General features: G+C 39.5%; 1 protein-coding gene across 4 annotated transcripts in view; it reads right to left on the bottom strand.

The window, feature by feature from the left end:
• Positions 1-11,622, bottom strand: part of AKAP6 (A-kinase anchoring protein 6) — a 257,459-nt gene extending 245,837 nt beyond the window's left edge. For all 4 annotated transcript variants that reach the window (XM_077180435.1, XM_077180434.1, XM_077180437.1 and 1 more), the window contains exon 1: positions 11,468-11,622. The gene's annotated coding sequence lies outside the window, so the exon portion shown is untranslated. The remainder of the gene's footprint in view (positions 1-11,467) is intronic.
• Positions 11,623-21,334: the final 9,712 nt, after the last annotated feature.

Genomic DNA, 21,334 nt, shown 5'->3' with positions numbered 1-21,334 from the left:
TGAAACCAGGATAAAATTTGAGAAGATTGTTTTATCATCTCTCAAGAAGGCAAAATACTCATGTTAGCTTCTTGAAAAATTAGTTTAAAACCTACCTGCATAGTATTACTGGTACTCAGATCATAATCAGCTTTCCAGTACACAAAAAACACTTTAGTGCTTCACAGTACTCTAATAGCAACCGGAACTTCACAGGCAAAACTAATAACATGTTCATTTTTTGGCAGGAAATTGAGGAGCAAGATTATTCCCAAATCTGTACAGTCCCACAACCCTTTATCAACCCTTTCAATCTCAAATGAGGCACATACATTTCTAATGTTTTTACTTCTTCCAAGAATGCAGCTCGGCTTTGTTCAACTTCATGACACTTTCCTTGGGGAAATCACAGAATCGGGAAAAAAAGAAAACAAAAAAACCCCCACACAACATGGGAAGATATTGGGCCTGAAGCTCATTAATGACCCTAGTAAGCCTTGAATAGGATCTACAGATTTATATTTCCATTAGAAGTGAAACATGAGAAGTCAGCAGGAGTTGAGTTAGATCTGTACCAAGAACTGAGCAGCACCTGAGGCAAGATTCATTGGCATGCCTGTAATAGGTGCAGCAGAGAAATAACTGTGAGAGGAGTAAGTGCTAAGGTAGTTTCAAGAATAACCTAATGTTGATATTTTGGAGCAGCTCCAAAATATAATTTATCAGTATGCAATCTCATCAGTGGTAAGGAATCCCACTCACTGCTGCTGTGCTGCAGACCCTGCTCCTCCCATGCTCTGCACAGCTCCCAAGGGAACTCTGACAGCCTTCCTCCTCATCACTGCTGCAGGAATTATCTCACTGGGAGCCATTAAAGTACCATTATGCCTTGTTAGCTCCCTCACTCTTGTTTTAAAATTAAAAAGAACACTCTCAGAAGCTTGGATTTTTGGTGGGGGGAGTGTTAATCAAGTTTTCCATGCTGTCTGCTAGATTTGTTACTTGGAGTCAACATCCCTGGTGAACAACCATCTATGTCAAGTGAATGATAGATATCAGTCTCCTTTCCTACCTTGTACATTTACTCTATAATCTCTTTAAAGAGCAATGTTTTTCCTCACGTTGAAAAAGGATATAATTGGTATTGCATTACTACCCAAAAAGTGTAATACTCTGATTGATAACATTATCAGACTTTTCAGACTCTCAAGATGATGGAGTTGCTAATTGATCCATAACTTTTTTATCAATGGCTGGTGATCTGCCCTATATTTACATCTTTATCAGGTTTCTAACAGGTCACTGCACAGAATTTTGGGGTTTATCACATTACCTATTTCATCCCATTTGAATCTAACTTTGATTCTGTGATGTGTTAGAAGATCTTAGAAGAAGAAAGCAAGCTACCTTCTGCTTGTGGCCCAGCTGGCAGTTATGAGCTATCAATCAGAAAAGAAGGACTTAAATAGAGTCTTATGGCACAGATTTTATTTTCCTCACTTTCAGTAAAATTATTTGAAAGGCTGGAATCCATCACTCTGCATCCTGGCCCAGGAGATAACCACATCTGAGTATTCAGTACATCCACCATTTTTCTCATAAAGGGATTTATTCTTTTCTCAGCTGCCTGCAAGGAGAAGTCAAATGCTGGACTTTCTTCCACTGGGCTGTCAGGACGTGTTATTCTGCTGATCAAGGATCTTCAAGTACCCAACACTAATCAGTCCAAGACAGGCTAATTATAATCCCTGAGGCCGCCTCCAGTCTAGGAAAACATTGCTAAAAAAAAAAAAAAAAACTATGAGCCTTGCCAAGCTGGCATTTTTCCTAGCTCCAAGTGGTATCAAATTTCACTTTCAGACTGTATAATTTTCAGGCTGGATCTAGCTGGGGGAAATATCATTTCACAGGCTGAAGGCTTGTTGAGGTTCTCTATAACCTCTGCCTTCCCTGTGGTTCTCCCATACCAATAAAGCACCTGACAAATATAAAAAAAATGTTATTTTATCTTCATACTTTTGCTTAAGTAATGGCTGTCCATAGTCTGAATTTATTAAGGGCTAGTTAAAAACATGTGGTATTACTCAGATTAAAAGGATCCATCAACAATTAACAGTCAGTAAGAACACAGGGAAATGCACAATTCAATTTCTAAACCATTCAATAAAGTTCAATAAAACATGGTGTTGGAGTTCACATGTCTAGCAGTGGTTTTAGGTGCTGGGTTTAGCAGACTAGCTTGTTTTAATTTACTTACTAAATACATCCCTAGATTTAATTTTTAACAGTTCAAAAGATGAATATAGGAATCAGAATTACATGTCTAAGGACTAAGACAAAACTGAAGTGGATTTTAAATTATATTGGGAGTCAGAAAATAATAGAGGTTATTTTGAGATCTACTTTTACTCTTGATCACTCATAAAGTGCCTTTCTTGCTATGTTCCTCTTCCCTGAGCTGTTGGCACATTAATTGAAAATATTCACCCTTAGCTTACTTGACACAGCTATTCTGGTTCAAAAAATATTTATTAGACTGGAAAGAGCAATATCTCCACAACCCAGGGGACTGCCTAATTTAGAGCAGATGTTGGTCCCATCATGTATCTTATATCTCATTTAATGCATATCCATCTGTCAATAGCTGGTTTGGGTTGTGTGCTCTCTGAACAAAACCTAGGCAATAAAGTTTCATGAGGATCAACAGCTGGTGTTTTGATGTGTCTGCAGTAACTGAAAAGACAGTATCTTGTAGAACAGTTCTTATCAATCTCTAATTTTGGAAAAGAGCCCTTGGAGATCATGCAAAAGCAGGCAGGTCCCCCTTTCACAAAAACCAGTAATTTCTTTTTAAGAATGGCATGCACATATTGCATCCAGCTTTACAGAGGTGCTGCCTCTCTGATGGAAATCACTTCGACTCAGCCAGTACAGATATTTACCTGGTCATTTTAAACTTACTTGTAGAATTCAGCTGACATTTTCAATTCAGCAGACTGAACATAGCTGAGCATACACTACTTAAAAATGCAAATTTGTGCTGCCAAAACCACTGAGCTTTCGATATATTTTGCAAATGTTCTGCTGTGCAATATTTTACCTAAGACCAAAAATCCCCAAAGCTAGTTTCCTTGCTTTAGGTTTAACATGGCATTTTCCAGCCCCCACATCCCTTCCATTCAGCCCTGTTCCCTTGCACCACTCTCTCTGGTGTGTGCTACTTGCCTTTAACTGTTAAGTTAAACTGGCAGTGGCATCACCTGGCGCAAACACACCGTGGTTTGCAAAGGGAATCAATGACATGATGTCCATTCCACAGGAATGAGCAAGGGGCACAGGTACAGAGGCAATATGAAAGGGGCACATTCAGTATCAGAGCCAGAAGCAGTTTCCAGTCTCCTGAATTCAAGTATCACAGGCCAGAAAAAGTTTCCAGTCTCTTTGGTTCAAGTATCACAGGCCACTCACTACCCTTCTTGTAGCTTATCACTTCTCTGACCAGCTTTTCTTCTCTATCCTGTTACACTAACATTTAAACCCAGGAGTTCCTAGTACTAGTTTCTGTACATTTTCATGACAAGCACAGGAGGTGGAACACCTAAGATCTTGACTTGAACAAATACTAATTAAGTAACAAGAAGAGGGACAAGAGACATCTGAGGGAGATTTCTCTCTCTTGATTAAAGTGACTTGACAAGTTACAGCAAAGAAAAGGGATCACATAGGTGGGACCAGCAAATAAAACTGAACTTCCAATCCAATTCAAAATGACCTAACAAAGCAGAGCAGAAGGAATAATTCAGAAGTTTTCAGTGTAATTCACAGAAATACAAAAATCAAGCCTCTACATTTATTGAAAAGTTTACTTTAAAAAGCTACTGCATTGCATACAGGTGCAAAGCACTTCAGGGGTCAAAATTGCTTTCTTCTGAAAGAGCTAGCACCATTATTGCTGATACACTGTTTTTATATCATGCACAGAGTATATTTAGATTCCCCCTTCTCCAGATACAAGAAAACCCAAAATCCCCTAATTATTTTCAAAGGTTATCTGTGCATATTAACATGAAAAAAAAAATTCTTGCTGCTGTTAATGACCTAGTAAGATCCTAGGATGAAATTTTGAGAAGGAATAAGACTAGATGGCATATTAAGGATCTATAGAATAGACTCTGCAGATTTTAATAGCTGACTGTTAAAATGGCAACTTACATATCTGCTGTGTCATTGCCTTAGCAACAGAGTAGACATGCTGAAATGTGACACATAGCAGCCTGTTCGAGCTGAAGCTATGAGCTTGAAGGGGAGGGGTTTTTAGCAATCTAAATCTGATTTATTATTCTAAAAAATGGTATGTGTTAGGAGACTAGCAGTGAAGCTTAAAGTACAGGAAGGACACATACTAGCTAGTACAGCCTTGGCCAGGGAATTGGCCTCTTCAGCAGGAAAAGCTAGACATGATCTAACATACTTGAAAACTGCAAGTAGCCTGGAGTAGCTTCATGCAACAGCTTTGAAAGATGTCCTTATTTGAAAACATTCTCCATAGACTGGAGTTATTCCATCAATAGCACTCAGCTCTGAAGTACAGCTTTTCAGGATAAAAACTAAACATCAAGCAAAGTTTCTTATTAGTTTTTTTCACCATTAACTAGTATTTTGTTTAAGTTTCTTTAAGGCTTATTTTGCAATATCAGATGAACAACAATTTTATACAGCCCTCATACTTGACAATATCAGGCTCTTTTTATTTTGTTTATGTTCATTGTACATGTTCTATCTGCCTCTCAAATAAAGACCTGTCAAAACCATATATATATAGAAAATGTAATACAATCAACTGTTTAACAGCATTTCTTGGTCAACTTGGTTACCAACATCTAATGTTGTACTATGTAATGCAAAAAAGGCATCTGTCCTTACTTCCAAATTTTTTACCTAATGAGCATAATATTTCAGTTGGTAGGTACATTGTTTTCTTTTTTTCCTATTATGCAGACATGTTTTGTTGTATCAAATGTCTTGGCAGAGAATATTCCATCACACCAATCTGTTAAACAGTGGAGGAGCACTTATCCAGCCAATAAAGGAAATGCTGTTTTAAAACTTTCAAAACAAATGTGGGATTTTGTTGTGCTGTGAGTGGTTTTTTTTTTTAACCAAGGAGTGCACAGAACTTGTTCCTTTTTGTTGCATATTATTATGTTGCATAAAGGTGCAGCTTTTTGTTTCATTTTAATCAATACAGTCAGTTTCTCTAAAACACTATGATAAGCAGATACTCTTCTTTTGAAAACTAGAATGTTCCATGCTTCTTGTGTTAATTTGAAGCCTAGTTTATAGCAGGTAACAAACTTTCTTTGCCTTAAATCCCTTGCAAGTTCATGATGGATCTCCACCAAAAGCTCAGCTTTATCCAATAAAACCATGACCATTAAAAAACAGCCAACCAAGAAAAAAACCAGAAGCACAAACAGGAAAATACAAATACAGGCAGATAAAAGATAATTTTTTCAACACTCTATACAAGCAACAGGAAAAATAGCTTTTTCTCCCAGGTCTGCCAGAGATTTTCCAAGAAACTTGGGCACATTACTTATCTCTTATAAGGAAATATTTAAGGAAAGCAAGAAAAAAATTTACCTCAAGTTAAGCTGAAAATCAAGGCAAACAAGTCAGAAAAGATTTGCCTGTTTCTCAGGCAAATCATTACAGCCCCTAGCACTGTAAGAGTTCTATCCAAGCTCCAGTAGAGAGATCTGAATTTTATTAATTTAAAACATAGTAATAACCCCGAAGTCCCACAGAAACTATCCAGAAGAAATGCAACGTTTTTCCAAAGTGTTTAAATAAGAAAAGAATGACAACTTTGTAGAAGAGAGCAATTACAGTCATACAATTCAGGAACAGCAAGGTGGAAGAAGAAAGACAGAGGAAGTCAATAAATGATGGAATTGAGAGGAGCTGAAAACAAATACAAGTCTAAGATAACCTGCAAGGAGGACTTATGGAGGATACACAGGATGCATTTTAAGACTGAAGTAAAGATTCAGCTATAAGCTTTCAGACCAGAGGAAAAATGCTGCAAAAATTACACAGAGAACAACCAAACTTGGATTCAGATACTAGCGTTCTTCATTTTATCCACACACCCAGCTAGCAAAAAATTGACATTAACATCTGACAGCACATGAAGCAACTTCATGTCTGCATCCTAATTCTGAAACTGGGACAACATTGAACTAACAAGAGCATCAGTACAGGGCAGCTCTTGAAAGACAAAAAACATACACAAAAGTAATAGATATACAGTAAGACTGAAAGCAGAACTAATTACTGCAGCTGGGTGCTTCCTCAGTCAAATGCTGGGAGTTCTTTAGCACAACCTCATGCTAACAAAGGCCATCTTTCTAAGTGTGTCAGCTCCCATAAGACACGGTACCATGGAGGCTGAGAAAAGTATTTTATAGAGCTATTTCCTCATTGAAATCACCATCACTTGAAAGACCTCTTTGCCAAAGAGAGAATGCAGAGTCCAGCTCAATACTTAGCATCTCTGGGCCTCTGAGAAAGCAGCTGGATGTGGGGCAGCAGCAGTGCTGGGGGTCAGTAATTCTGTGCCTGCTGCCCCCAGGGCCAGGTGCTTCCCCTTCTCAGAGCCTTTCTGCTGCCTCACCCTAGAGAGCAGTGAGTCTCCAGAGCCAACTGCTGGCTCTCAGTGCTCTCAGCAGTTCCAGAAGCCACTGGGCTGGCAAAGGCAGGGAAGTGTCAATGCAATTTACAGTGCTCAGTCTCCACCCTTAACTTTGAGGCTGATACTCTCCTCAGGACACAAAGATTATCCCTCAGGCTGGAGGACATGCCATATTTTTACAAGCCATCTCCACTTTTAGGCACCTTAGAAGACATTCTCAACACAGCTGAGGGAAAATCCCTCCTTGCCTGCCACCAGGACTGAACACTGGACAAGCAGGAGGCAACAGCATTTTGGCCAAGTTTGCCAGGGCAAGCCTGCATCTGACACATGCCATGAAAACTGAGAGTTCACACAGAGAGCATTCCTGGCTTGAAACATCTTGCCTGGAAATGCCAGACATTGTAAAGTACACTGAGCTGAATTTTTTGACCTTGGAGGGATGAAAAGCTGAGTCAGCCTTGCTGGGATTCATAGCACTCAGGAGTCCAGATATTTGAAACCTGTCTTTCATGCACCAAACAGGAAGGGAAGAGCTATCTGGATTGTTTTTTAATTTATTCCCTCTTTTCCTCAGAAGCAAAGCTTTTCTGAAGGCTTGTTAAAAATAAGAAATTTTGCTTCAGGAAAGCACATTTTGATACTCAGAGTGATTTCTGTGGTGACCCTTCTGACATTATATATGCATATAAATATGAACATATCAAACCAGCTGAAGGATTTACATTACACACCTTTAGCAGGTTTCTTAATGGATATGAAATGGAGATAGCTACTTTTATTTTTAAATCTATAAACAATATAAAACATAAGACTGGATATGAGGAGGACAATACTCCACTTCCACAGGTCTTGGTCCAGGAGCATGGATCAAACAGGATACATGCCTGTGCAGCAAGCAAGGCACAGGCGGCCTTTAAGGACTGACTAAACAGAAAATGACTACAGCAACAGCTTGTTAGGGTTAGAAACACAGCTGAGATCTGCCCTGCCCTCTGCCAAAGTCTCCAGAGGCTCAGAAGCCCAAGATGGGAGCTGCCTTTTCAGGAGAACTCTAGATCATGACTGTGATATCAGATATGATGCCCATGCATTGCCACTTTCACCCGCTTATGTCCTGTTCCCTCACTAATCTGGTCTCCTTTTGGCTCTCCATCCAGCTCAGCTTTTGCATTGATTCCTTCCTTCCCTGTGGCAGGAAAGACTTGGCCCAGTCTGGGTAACTCATTATAGGGGCAACATTTGCAACTCTAATGAAAGGAGATTCTAGCTGCAGAAAAGAAGTGTTTGTTTTTATAGAAGAGGAAAAGCAAAAGTCACCTTTACCCTGTCCAGTCCACAGAAATGTTCGTATTCAGACATAATTATTAGTTCCAAGATGATTTCTTGATGTCATCTTTTCATTCATGTATTATTAATTTTGTCCCAGTAACACCAGTATATCATCTCATTACAAAATGTAAAGAAATTTCATTATAGAACATGGGCCATATTTACAATACAAAATATAAATATAATATTTCAAGAGATAAATATGATATCTTTTAATACACATTATTTTTTTTTCTTTTAAAAGCAACTCTGGAACTTCAGACATTCTGTCCCTCCCTGAAGCTAAGGGTATTCAGCAGAGACCAGGAAAAAAATCAAGCCCATAATTCTGTCAGTATTTCTTTCATGAACCCTTCTGTAAAAGTCACTGCTGTGTCAAGTAGACTAGGAGATGGCATGGGAATTTTTTAAATTATTTCCAATTCCTCAACTATTTTGAAGGAAATATTTCAGCAGGATTTTGGAAATGCCATCAATTCTAATCAACACCTGAGTACTTCTGCTAGAGATCTCCTTTGACTGGACTTTCAAGGGATGAGTTTCTGAACACAGCTTCATTCAGATCTGTCAGAGGTGGGAGGCACAGGACACCCACCCACAGTGCTACTGTAACATGACCCACAAAAGACAAAGCTCAGAGCATAGGGCTCCCTCAACTCTTCTTCAGGGAAGAAAGAAAACTTCCTTCCATTGAGGGCATGCTCTGATCCCCTCTAGGCAGGCTTTGCATTGTTGTATGGTGAAAAAAACACCCCACAAAGTGTTAAAATTGTAGCAACTTCCATTGCTGTAGTCAGGTTTTGTCATCAGCTGCCACAGCTGCTTTGGGAAGAACCAAGCTTCTGTTTCTCTGTGCACTGAGTGCTAAGCTATGTTAGAGCCAGTTAATTGATGATATAATAAAACCCTTCAGAGCAAAATGAAGAAGAAACAGTAACATCCTTTCAGTTCACTGGTACACACCCATCTCCAACTCCACGTCAGTATGATGCTGCAGATACAGAGGAACTCTGGCCTTCAGAGTAACTGCCCAAAAGCAGCCACTTCAGGGAAGAATACATGAATTTACAAAACATTGCTTCAGTAATGGTATAAGGCCAGCTGTGAAACAAAGCTGAAAGCAGCACAATTTTCACACTGTCAAATGCTGTCTCATGTGTACCAGTTATGAACCTGCCTCAACAACAAGCAAAACTGTGTGGTACCTTTAGTGTTTCTACATTTGGTCATGCTCTCAGGCAATCAGGCTTGCTCTTCATAGAAAAACTCCCTTCATCACTCCATACTTTTCCATATCCTCACAAACAGATCTCAGTGCAACACTTGGGCCCATACAAAAATTAACTGGAAGCATTCTATAATCAAAGTACTCAGCAGGAATCAGAATTAGGCAAGATTAACAAGAATCAAGTAGTGCCATCACAGCTCCATTATTAGCAGGTGTTTCCCAGTGCAAACAATGCTGTAAGAAGTGTGAGGAATAGATAGTAACAGGAACTTGTTAAAGTGTTTAAAAATCACATTCTTATTAAAAATCACAGTGTTCTTATTATTAGGGGGAAAAAAAATTCTTCACTGAGGGCCTCATAGTAGGTTATGCCTCCATTAATACCATCAAAAGTTGTCCTTTTTCACCCAGTACGTTTCCCCTAAGTTTTTACATTGATCTCAGAAATTCTAGTTGTAATCAAGTCACTTCAAAAATCTAAGAAAATACACTTATTATTATTGATGATACTAAAAGCATAACATTCAAACCAGGAATATCTTACATCCATGTCTCATTGGCTGTTCTTGTATGATCCCTAGAGTTGCACATTAAGGGCATTGCTCACCAGCTCTCCTCACACCCGATTCTGCCACTAGGCAGACATCAGCTGTCCTGCCCTGCCCCCATCCTCCTGCAACTCATCCCTTCCGAGTTTGCCTGATGGGAGCTGCAAGTGCAGGAGACCACCACTGTCATACTGTAAAATGTATCGCAAATAAATAAAACATAACTCTAATAACTAATTTACAGTCATTTGCTTTATGTTTTGCAGTGGGGAAAAAAACCCAACAGAGGTACCCAGGCCACGCAGAAAAAAGCAGATATGATTCTGTACAGACTCCCTAATTAAGATATAAGGGCACTATTCCAGCTTCTGCCAGACAAGACCATCACACACACCCCTATGAAGAGAAGTCTCACTATATGTATTATTTTATCAAATAGAAGGGACCAAACCTCACAATAAATATTGATATCACTACAAAATTAGTGGTTGCTTTTTTCTTGCTGCACTTTTGAAACATAAACTACACAGGGAGAAACAGAGCCAGAGACCACTCCCTAATTCCTAGTGGACATATTGATCAATTAAAATGACATGTGTCTGGTCTTTTCTTTTCCTTCTAATAGCAAGCAGCTGAAAGACAATATTTCAAACATGCAAAATCAAACAATAATGTTGTTATATACCATCCAGCAAGATTAACTTGAAGTTAAGCAAAATAAACCTAGCCTCCAGAAGAAAAACCTTAATACAACATAAACAAATACTGGGCAGTGTAAAGAATTACTAAATACTGTAGACATCATTTTAACCAGCTTTCTAAATATAAAAGATATGTGTTTTCTTCCCAAGATAGAGGTGGAAGCCTTTTTAATTATTGCTATTATTTTATTCATAGCAAACACCCTCAGAATGCTTGAATCTTTGGCTACACCTTTTACTGCAGTTGCAGCAGAAAAAAAGCTTGTTTTCTTTCCAGTAAAAGATAGTTCTAAAAATTCACTAAATTCATATTATAATTTTAAAAACAGAGTCAAAGAAAGTAAAAGAGTAGAAGAGCTAAAAGCTACTGTCCTTTCAAAATACTTGGTTATTTTTGACAATTAAATCTATGTTTTGCTTTTTTGAGGAATACCAGTAGAAATAGGACAGTACGTTTAAACCATGTTTAAAATCAATACTGTTCCACTTGCTCGTTCAGCACCAGTTTGCACAGCATTTTCTGTGCTATCATGCCATGGAAGGCCAATGAAAGTAAATAGGTGATATTCATGCTACTGAGAAAAAATAGGTTCAAAGAGGAGCTAAACATAATAAGAATGCTTAAATGAAGAGACAGGGAAAAGCACAAGCTATGTTTATGGCATTAGAATTGAAAACAGATATTCTTTCCATTTAAGCAAATCAGACAGTAGCCACTTTAATTGGATTGTGAAATTTAAATATACCCTCTTCAAATATTCAGGTATTATCACAAATGCAAAGGCAAGTCTAAACATTCAGACTGAATGCATTTTCTGTAGGCCTTTGTCTTAGCCTGTCTGCCTGAAAATAATACTTAGGCATGCAGCATCTCTCTTCAAAATGATTTTACAAGGCAAAACCCACACACTTACATTAGGAAAACCTTACAAAACAGGAAAAAATAACCCTGCAATTAAGAGCAGCAGAATATTTTGCAACTTACCATGTCCTGTTCAAATCATCCTCTTTTGATGTTTACGGCACATCTGTAAGATGCAATACTAGGAGGTGCCTTGTGTGACCTGCTGCATGATGCTGTGACATCAGTTCAGATGATGCAGCTCATTATGGGAAAGACTGCTGTTGCTATGGCAACCGAGATGTGATACGAATCCTTACTGCATTTCCAGGGGAGTCCGAGACAATACGGAAGCCCTTTAAAGAAACAGACAAAATGCAAACAGGCTTTTAAAGTATGGTGCCACAGATTTTAGAGCCCATGTTAGTACATGCCTGTTGTTAAGGAATATTTTAAACAAATGACTCCTACGTGGTGATACAGAATTGAGATGTATGAGCTATAAATTATTTCTATATTTAAAACTTAATATCGTATGTGTCAATTTAAGAACAAATTTTATAAGTCAAATTTGGTTATCATTTAAGGGAACCTTACTTAAAATAAACAATCAGTAGCATGATTTTAACACTAAGGCTCTAAAGGCAGTAGTTATTGAACAGTATTTTTAGAAATATATATTTTCACTCTGCCCCACCCTGCTCCTACATCCAATCTGTCACTTACAGAAAAATCTTGTTGCTAGGGAAAAACACTTGATACTTCAAAATGAGCAGATTTAACACTGTTGAATGAATGACAATGAGTTTTAAAAAAATGGCATGGGGGTGGCTTTTTATTCAGGAGAGGGTAAAGAAGTTTCTAGCCAACCAAGTAAAAATCTCCTTATCATTTTTCAACTGTAGGACAAACTACACTGCCCTCTGCATGCTGAGTAGCCTGGCTTTCATCTGCCCATCAGACAGAGTGAAGATTCTGAAAGCTGTGGGCAAGCTGCTGCTGTGCCCAGTGGGCCACACTGCTGCCAGCCTCCAGGTAGAGCAGGAAGGCTGGCAGAGCAGAGCCCCTCCCCATAACCCTCGGAAGGCCTGGGGCTGGAGACTAAGCCTGTAGCTGGAGACTGAGCCTGTAGCCATCACCTTTTGCACCAGGAACCTGCTCACACCCTCTGCTCAGAGTAGCGACGAGAGAAGCAGAGGTTATGTGAACAAGTACTAGAAGGAGCTGCCTGGAAATTAAAATTCACAACTAAAGAACCACCAGCACATTTCTGGCTACTTGCCAGTTCTATTTGGATGAGAAAAGTTTCTGGCAAAAACTGCTTTCCCTAGCCATGAAAATCCCTTTCTACATGGTAGGAAAGAAAGTACACAAAAGGCTGGACCCTATACATTTGATATGTTGAAGCCCAGAGTAAAACAAAAGCTCAACTTAGAGAAGCCCCAATTCCCTGAAGATGTCCAATAATGTCCAATGTGTGTGCTACTGTCTAAAACCCTTCAGTCCATTAAACTTCAGCCTGGGAGTAAAAATTTTGATTATTGATTTCAAAAGAAACCATAGGAAATAATAAGAATAATAATATCTCTTATAACAATATCTCTTAGCCACCACCCACCTTTGAAAGAAAGAAAAAATTTTGATACCTTTTGATTAATGTGTCACAGTTGAAACAGCCACAGTACACAGAGAATCATCACACATTTCAGAAAGCTTCAACCCTTACAGAGTAAGATCATCTCACCTCAGAAGGCTGCAAGCATCTGCCCTTCTTGTTCTTCAGCCCAGCCTTTTAACCCCTGATGTTGATGCATTGCACCTGTGTGCCCTCTGTTCCCTTTGGTGGTTGGTCAGTGCCCCTGGGCACTCCAGGTCTCGTTACCCCCAATGCTGTTCACTTGCTTCTCACAGCTGTAGCCCATTGGGGATGAGGCTGGCCCAAATTACCATAAACTGTGTACCTACCTTAATGAATTAAATAAAGTCTCTCCATAAATCTGGGAAATGTCATAGACTTTGTAATTAGTGCTGGTTTGACTTTGTATGGTCTCCTTTTTGACAGTTTCTCTCTTCTAATCATATGTTATTCTAAACAATAAAATAAAGCTCTCAAACTGACTTAGAATCAAATCCAGTCTAGTGATCCATAATGAAGAGTTACTCACAAAACATCTATAGCTCTAGAATTTTGAATGTTTGAAACTTCCTTAGGTATCTGAGAATGTAATTCACAATTTAGCAGGGGAAAACACGATTGAAACTTCATTTGTGTTAGACTGACATGAAAACTGAGGTATGTCATTTAAGTTAACAAAGTTTATGGTGTGCTGCATGCCATTCTGTTCAAATAATGTGAGTATCTGAAGTTTTCCTTAAAGGAACTATTTCTATTTTGTTAATTACTATTTGATATTATTTCCACTATCTTTATTGCTATGGAAATGGAGTTGAAAAGAGGCAGTGAGCTTTTCTTTTTCTTAGGAAAAGGAGGAGATTCAGACCCATCATTAGGGCAAGCCAGGATTCATAATCTAGTTAATATCAGAGCTCTGCCTCATGCCCATGAGCTTGTCCTCAGTTCCCAAACGCTGGAAGTGGCAGTGGTGGGGTGGGCACATTGGGGAGGCACATCCAGGGCCAGCCCCACCACGGTGGAGTGGCAGTGCCCACCAGACACCCTTTTCCAGGCTCCTGCTCCAGACTCTCCAGAGGGCATCTGGCTGCATGTGACCTTCACATAAACTTCTCAGGCGGGAGTGAAGCAGCGGCATAGCTAACATGGACACAGAGGAGAATGGAGAGGGAGACAGGTCAGGAAAGAATAGGGGAGATATCAGGCCATTTTTTACAAAGACTTCTGCCTACTTATTGCTAATTATGGGCTGTATGTGTTTGTTTATTCGCATATGCAAATTATATGTAAATTAAGACAAAATTATAATGTTTTTCCTGACTTTTGAATGTTTGCTGTTTTTTAGATATCAGTCTGTTGTTAATTTTTCCCCAAAATTATTTCTCATGAGCCAAGGCACATGTCAGATTGGGTGCAGGACAGCTACAACAGGAATGTCCCAGGCTGAGTGTAAAGTATTTGTTGCACAGGTCTCATGGTACTATAGTGGATTTACATGGAAGACCGCAAGCACAAGATGCTACAAGGAATTTCTACCTTATGAATACAAAAGGTAGCACCCACAAACTCTGCCATCTTCTAATTAAATCTGCAGGTCTAGAGGAAGACAGCTGGACCTAGCTGCTCTGGATTCTTTTTTTTTTAATATGGAAAGAAAAATGAAGCTTTTTTGTTGACCCAATCCAGGACTAACATATCTTCTAGATTTAAGCTTTAAAATTGCTTTCTATTTCTTACAAATCAGTGGAAGAGGAGGTGCAGAGAGAGAGCCCAATCTACCCTATTACCTCACAAATACATTGATCATTTTGAAGTATCACAAGTAGGTTTCCAAGACAAAAATGCAGGGCTTTGGCTATAACTTTTCCTATCAAAATAGAAATACTTTATCCTACTTTCAATCATAGCAACTCAGAGTAATGATAGGCATAAATTACCAGTTATAATTTCTTATTTAAATTGCATTCTGGCTCCCCAACACATGTTGTGTCTTTCCTTTTCTCCATTGGGACCTCAACAGTTGTTTTGAAAGGATTGATACTCACCTGAAAAGGAAGAAGTGTTTCATCTGCCATTGCTTTCCCTCTTAGTCAGTTTACATGCACACCTAACATCTGCACAACCCACAAGGTTTTCAGTAAACAAGTCATGGTCATTCAAGTAGGCATGGCCTTAACTTTTGAAAGTTTTATTTCCCCTCAGTAAGACCAATAATAAGCCAGAGACTAACCTTGACATGATTTACTTTCCATTTAATTATATTCAAGAAAATGAGTCAGGAGTAAGCTCACAAATACAGAAAAAAAAGTAAAATGTTATTGCAGACCTTTTCTCTGCATAATCCAGCTGTTTTCTTCTGTGTTGTTTCCCCCTTGAAATGAAGGAAAGCAATTGCTTACTGCTTGCCAGCTACCCTACCCAAACAGCCAAGAGAGAAAGGGGAGGTATGGTGAAGGACCAAAGGAAGTGAGAATTGCATATTCTGAATTACCTGTCAAATAAGCCAGAAAGAGGCTTCAAGTTAAAATATATAAAAAGCAAAATCACAATTTTCTCAACACTGATACACATCAGCCATGTGTAACAACACAATAAAGGAAACCTAAATTCTCATTCAAGATTTTGTAATCCACCTCAAGAACCCATGTCCCAGATTTTGCATGGAGTGCCTTAATTAAACAGCTATATAGACCTGGGTTTCTATTCCACAGTTGGCTTTGTCAGAAGTAAAGGGTAGGGTATATACCTTGATGCCAACTCCATCCTGTTTCCCTAAATGGAAAGGGATATTAATCAGGATCTAATTGAGTTTATTATATTGAATGCATCAACTGAAGGTTTCATTGCAAACATGAGAGTTATACACAGTCTTCCTTGCCTAAACTCATTAAACATCTATTTCTACTCACATTGTTAGGTAGAGAATCTTTTCCATCCTGTCACCAAGGTCATCTGAGCCTCTGTTCCCACAGTAAGGGAGACTAAGAATGGGAGATGCTGCTCTGGTGCAAAACTGCACCTCATATGAAGTATAAAAAGTGGTAATGCTCCCACAGCTGCACAACCCAAAGACACCAGTCAGAGCCATACATCAGTGTGAGTTTGGAGCCTCTCATTTGTATGAAATCATCATGTAGAGAAGTCCCTGGTCACACAATGAGCACATTCACACTTGTTACTACAGCCTGAAGGGGATCTGGGTCACTGTTTTCCTATCTGCATCTCAGTCTCAAGAGAGGCATGAGATTAAAAGGCTGAAATTCGGTCTCCTAAGTAGATCTGCCTTGCTTCATTTTTTGGAAGATTAATAAATTAGTAACTAGGAGCGCATTTTTCTTCTTTCCCAATAACATGAATGCATCTAGTGCTAATATCCAACAGTCAGCCTATTCAGAAATAGCTTCACAAATTATTTTTTTAAAGTGTCAAGAACACAAAGGCAGTAGTAACTCTACAACTGGAGAAATCACCTATATTCTACATCCATATGGTAGAATAAAATCTTCCCATCCAGCATAAACCTTATTTAGTCACAAGGTATTGTGTCAGAAAGCAGGGCAAAATCCTCATTCCCAACACACTGAAAGATTACAGCAAGGATTTGAGTAATGGGACGCTTCTGTCAGCAGTAGTGAGCTGAGATCCTCAGGTGGGGAAACACATAAACTCCAGGTGCTGTGGTCTAGCTCTGGAGCAAATGCTATGTTATCAGAATACTCCAGGGCATACAATATTGTGATGTTAGTGTATTTGTTTTTCTTCAGTCTCATGCTTTCAACCACCCAAGTATATTATTAACACAATAAGAAAATGCCCTAGAAGGTCTTCAGCTTATTAAAATAACATTTATGTGAAAAGCAATTGGCTTGAGATTTTTCTCCATATGTTCTTAAAAACAGCCTATATGCAACATAAAGCTCACTCACTTCTAATAATAAAACTTTAGCTTTCCCATATCAAGTTGTAAATCTTGCCTCCAAAATTTCTGCCTACTCCACCCTTTAGTATAAAAGGCAGCACCAGTAGTCACAGTCTTGGTTTTTGCCTCTGTTACAGTCCTATCTGTTGACTCATTGTATACCTCATTGTGTGCACCTTTCCACATTTTCTGAACTCATTTTTCACATTTTTTCACTGCTTATACAGGTCTTAATCACAGTTGAGACTTGATCATTTCATGTCTTGAAAACCACAAAATCTTTCTCTCCGAACCCCAAAGATCAGTTTTGTCCTTCTCCATTCAGACTAGTGACAATAAATTCATCTTTCTGGCTCATTTTACAGTGAGCTTTAAATCTCTAAGCATTAAATGAAACATAATTAATTCTATTTTTACTTCAAATACTCTGGAAAACTCTGCATAGTTTTATCTTCCTGTTCCTACAGAATTGACTACTTTTTGCTCTGCCAGTAACTTTCCAGCCTATCCATTCCACAAGCTCTTCATTTTCCACTTCCTCCTGCCAGCAAGAAAAATGCCCACGAAGAAAACCCCACAATATCATGAATAATCTTCACACTCATTCACACAAACATTTTACTAAGATTGTTATGCACAGTTCTAACCTGATTTGTAAACAAGTAGGAAAACAAAAACCTGACTGCCATCACTGATTGACTTCCATGCTGTTCTTGACCAATGTGTTTTAAATATCCTATTTTGCTTCCTCCACTTCAGCCTCCTCCACTCAACCTATCAATCTTCTCCCCACTTGCCTCACATGTTCACTATGTATTACACTTCAGGAACAACAGGGTAATGGCATAAATTTAGTACACACAGAGACTCAAAATATTAAAGGAAAAGAGAAATAATAATTTTGGTTTTGTGCTGCTGGATATACAGGTATTTTCTCTGAAATTGGCTGATTTAAAGTGGAATTGGCTGGTTTAAAGAGCATTCTAGTATTAGGTTAAAACTTTAGTTTAGCTCCAAGATAAGTCACCTACTGTATGTATCCCCACAGAGGTTAAACACACCACGGTTCCCCACACTAGTTAAAGCAGGGATCTATTTCCAGGATCTGAAGGCAATAGTTATTTAACAAAAACAAACAAACAAAAAAATTGTTCTTGTCTGGATAGAGCCAATGATTTTAATAGCACCTATTTACAACATGGCTGCTTTAATTTTTCATAATTTCTTTTTTAAAACATAGTTCAACATTCAGTGGAGTCCAAATTAGTACTTAAGCACAGTGGGATGGGGAAAAGTGTGGCTATTACTGTAATGGAATACAGAAATATAAGTTAACAAAGAAAAAAAAAGCCACCACAGCAGGGAGAACACAGCAAGAAATAGCAGAAAACTTCTGATCTTCCTAAGGCACTAAACCCCACCATATAGATGAAACACTGGCAGAAAACAACTCGTTATATTTTTAATAAGTAAATGTTATATGCCAGTTTGATAGCCCTAAAGAAAGCCAACTTAAGAATGGAACAGAGTTCACCAACACATTACAAGCCCTACTTGGCATATTACCATTTCAAGTTAATTAGTTTGTGGGGTAGACAATTTTATATGTAGAATAAAAAACATTCCAATCACTAACCTCTGCTGAAATCACCCAGATGCTGGGACATACAAAATTATGGAAGGAAGCAAAACATTTTCTTCAAGAAAAAAAATAATTTTAAAAAACTGTGGCTTCTCATTTACTTCATCTTGGCTTTTGGTATTAAAAAACAACCAACACCTTTTACTATCAAATGAAAAGATGAATGCTAAGGTGAATAAGGACAGGCAGTGACACAAGTAGAAGCTCAGCTCTGATGGGCAGAGGATATTTGTCCAGCACCCAAAAGATAACTACAGGGCATTCTGATGTGAGGATGTTTGTAATCTAAAATCTAGTCTAAAAGTAATTGGCTCTGGCTACAGTCAGAGTCCATACAAATGTTTTGGGCTGTAGAGACAATAAAAACAGTTGAGCAGTTGTAATGTTACCACCCCTAGCATTGCACAGTTTTAATGTCCCAGTAAATACAGGCATACTGCAGATCACACTGCTCTGAAAATACATTTTTCAGATGGAGATGGCACAGCACGCCCCAAATCTGCCCCACCCTTGCCTAAATGAACCCAGTGTCCATATGACAAAAGCCAAAAGAATCCCAGCAAAAACAAGACAGAAACAGCTTTTCACACCTGGGCCCCTCCCAGCCCCTCCTTCCCCTGTTCCCACACCCTTTGTGGTGTCCCAACCAACAGGTTTTTAATCTGGTCACCAAAACAGTACAGGAGGCAGGCAGCTCCTTGCAGCTCTTGCATTCTCAACAGGGCCTCATAATGCAAAGTTTGACCCTGGAGCATAGGTTGAGTAGACTTCTTGCTAGAGAGTGGCTGCAGGTTCTTGCATAGGAAGTGTTTGGTGACCTACAGGAAATGCTCTGGCTGGGCTGTCTCACAGGAAATGTTCTGGGTTTTACCAGAATTTCCTTCAAAGTGGTGAAGCTGCCAGGAGTTTGAGAAGAAAAGGCTGAACCTCTGCTGGGGAACAAGGGCTGAACAGGACGACACAAATCAACTTATTACAAACCTCAGCCACACAGCAAATTTATCCATCCTCTCAGATGGCCAGCCAATGAACATGTATTTAAAACAAATTAAGGGACTGAAATCTAAATGAAACAGGGTTGAAATCTGAAAACCTGGGTGCAGAGTGACTACTACCACTTGGGAAGACCCCTCTCCCCAGGGCCAGGTGTGCTTGATCCTACCATGGCATTGTGGCCCCTACAGAACTAAAACACCGAGAGGCAGAATTGTCTCCATAACACTTTGAATGCAATGGTCCCCCCAGACACAGAAGAAATGCCTGGGGGAAATATCAAGCCATCCAGGTGTTTTTCAAAAGTCAAACTAAATCCAGATTAGTTGATCCTCCTGTGTGAGCTTAAATTAGCTTTCTGGTTCAAAGGGAGAGTGTGTTTTCAAAGCAATCCTCCCAATCATCCACGTTTATTGTACTTGCCTTCCAACCACTGAGCAGTCTCCCAGGACATGGACAGAATTCCTTTTTCATGAATCTAAACCAGAAGATGAGCTCCATGAGTGCACCCAGTGCACTCCAACTGCTAAGAGGTATTTAATCCTGGGAACTAGACATGGCTTAGTGTGCAGTGACCCCCTGCAATGTTCCTAATGCAGAGCTCATATCTCCAGAGCCTGCTGTTTTGTTCCAAAGCTCTTCTCTCACTGAGTAGGCAGGGCTTGCCTGGGGCAGCACTGTCCCTGAAGCAAGGTTCTGTCACTGGGCTGAACCTCTGGGGTCCCTGCCATGCACCTTCCCTGCAGTTAACAGCTCAGGAACAGCTGGCTATGAACCAGTATTACAATGCAGTCTCTGCTGCATTAGAGCTACTGCATAGCCTCAAAATCTGCCTTCTCCCTGAAGACAGTACAGCTGCATTCACACTACACAGCATCTGGTCTAAGAAGTCCTAGTAGAACTCTGCATCATTGCCTCTTCCCCTTGCACTCTTACAGCAAAACCACATCTTTTCCCCTCCCTCTCCTCTTTCAGGCTCTCTTTCTGCTACAGCCATCTCACCACATCTCTTTGTCTTCTCTCCTCCCCTAACAAATTACCTGTATCACTCAACCTCCATGTGCTCTCAGTCTTCCAAATCTCTCAGGACCACAATTCACCTGTGTTGGTAGAACTTACCAGAGGTTGCTGGCCACAGCCTCTGACAGCTGCATTCTCACTTGGTGTGCCTGTGCCTCAGCAGTCCTTGGCACATGGGGGCTGAGGCTGCCTCATGCCTCCATAGTCCCTACAGCCATCCAGTCAGGCCTTTGCCTGCCAGGAGCAGGCATCTGTGCTTTGGATGATAGACAGAAAAGAGTTCTTACTATTGCAAGACTCAGTTTCATGGTTTTCCATAAAAGAATCATAAAATGCAGCTGCCGTGATTCAGTGGTTCATTTTCCACCAAAAAAATAAAGATAAATATTAATCCTTCCTTCCTAGACCCTTAACTTTCAGCACCGCAGTTCCACACCTTCCCTCACACTAATGAAACTTGTCAGATAATTTCATCAGCCCATTTAACTCACTAGTTCAGCAGAAAATGATCCAATTTTTGCTAGGTTTGTATCCTGCCAAATTGGTAAAATTAATTGACTGACTGAGGCTGAACAGTTGAATCTGTGGCACTCCCACCTTTAGGAAAAATATGCTGATAGATGGTTCCACCTCTCCCTCCAAACTGCATATTTCTCTGGCATATTTTCTCAGGGCTTGGTGAGGCAGGGTTCATAGCTCAGACAGTTCTTGATGCAGGATCAGGGCTGGTGATGACAGAAGACAGCCTGACATTTTCTTCAGTGCAGTTACACAACACTTGTATGTATTGGACTTTTTATGTGC

Source organism: Agelaius phoeniceus, chromosome 6 (assembly GCF_051311805.1).
Source record: "Agelaius phoeniceus isolate bAgePho1 chromosome 6, bAgePho1.hap1, whole genome shotgun sequence".
Lineage (NCBI taxonomy): Eukaryota > Metazoa > Chordata > Aves > Passeriformes > Icteridae > Agelaius > Agelaius phoeniceus.
Note: the sequence above shows the minus strand (reverse complement) of the source record. Positions and strands in the feature narration are given on the sequence as shown.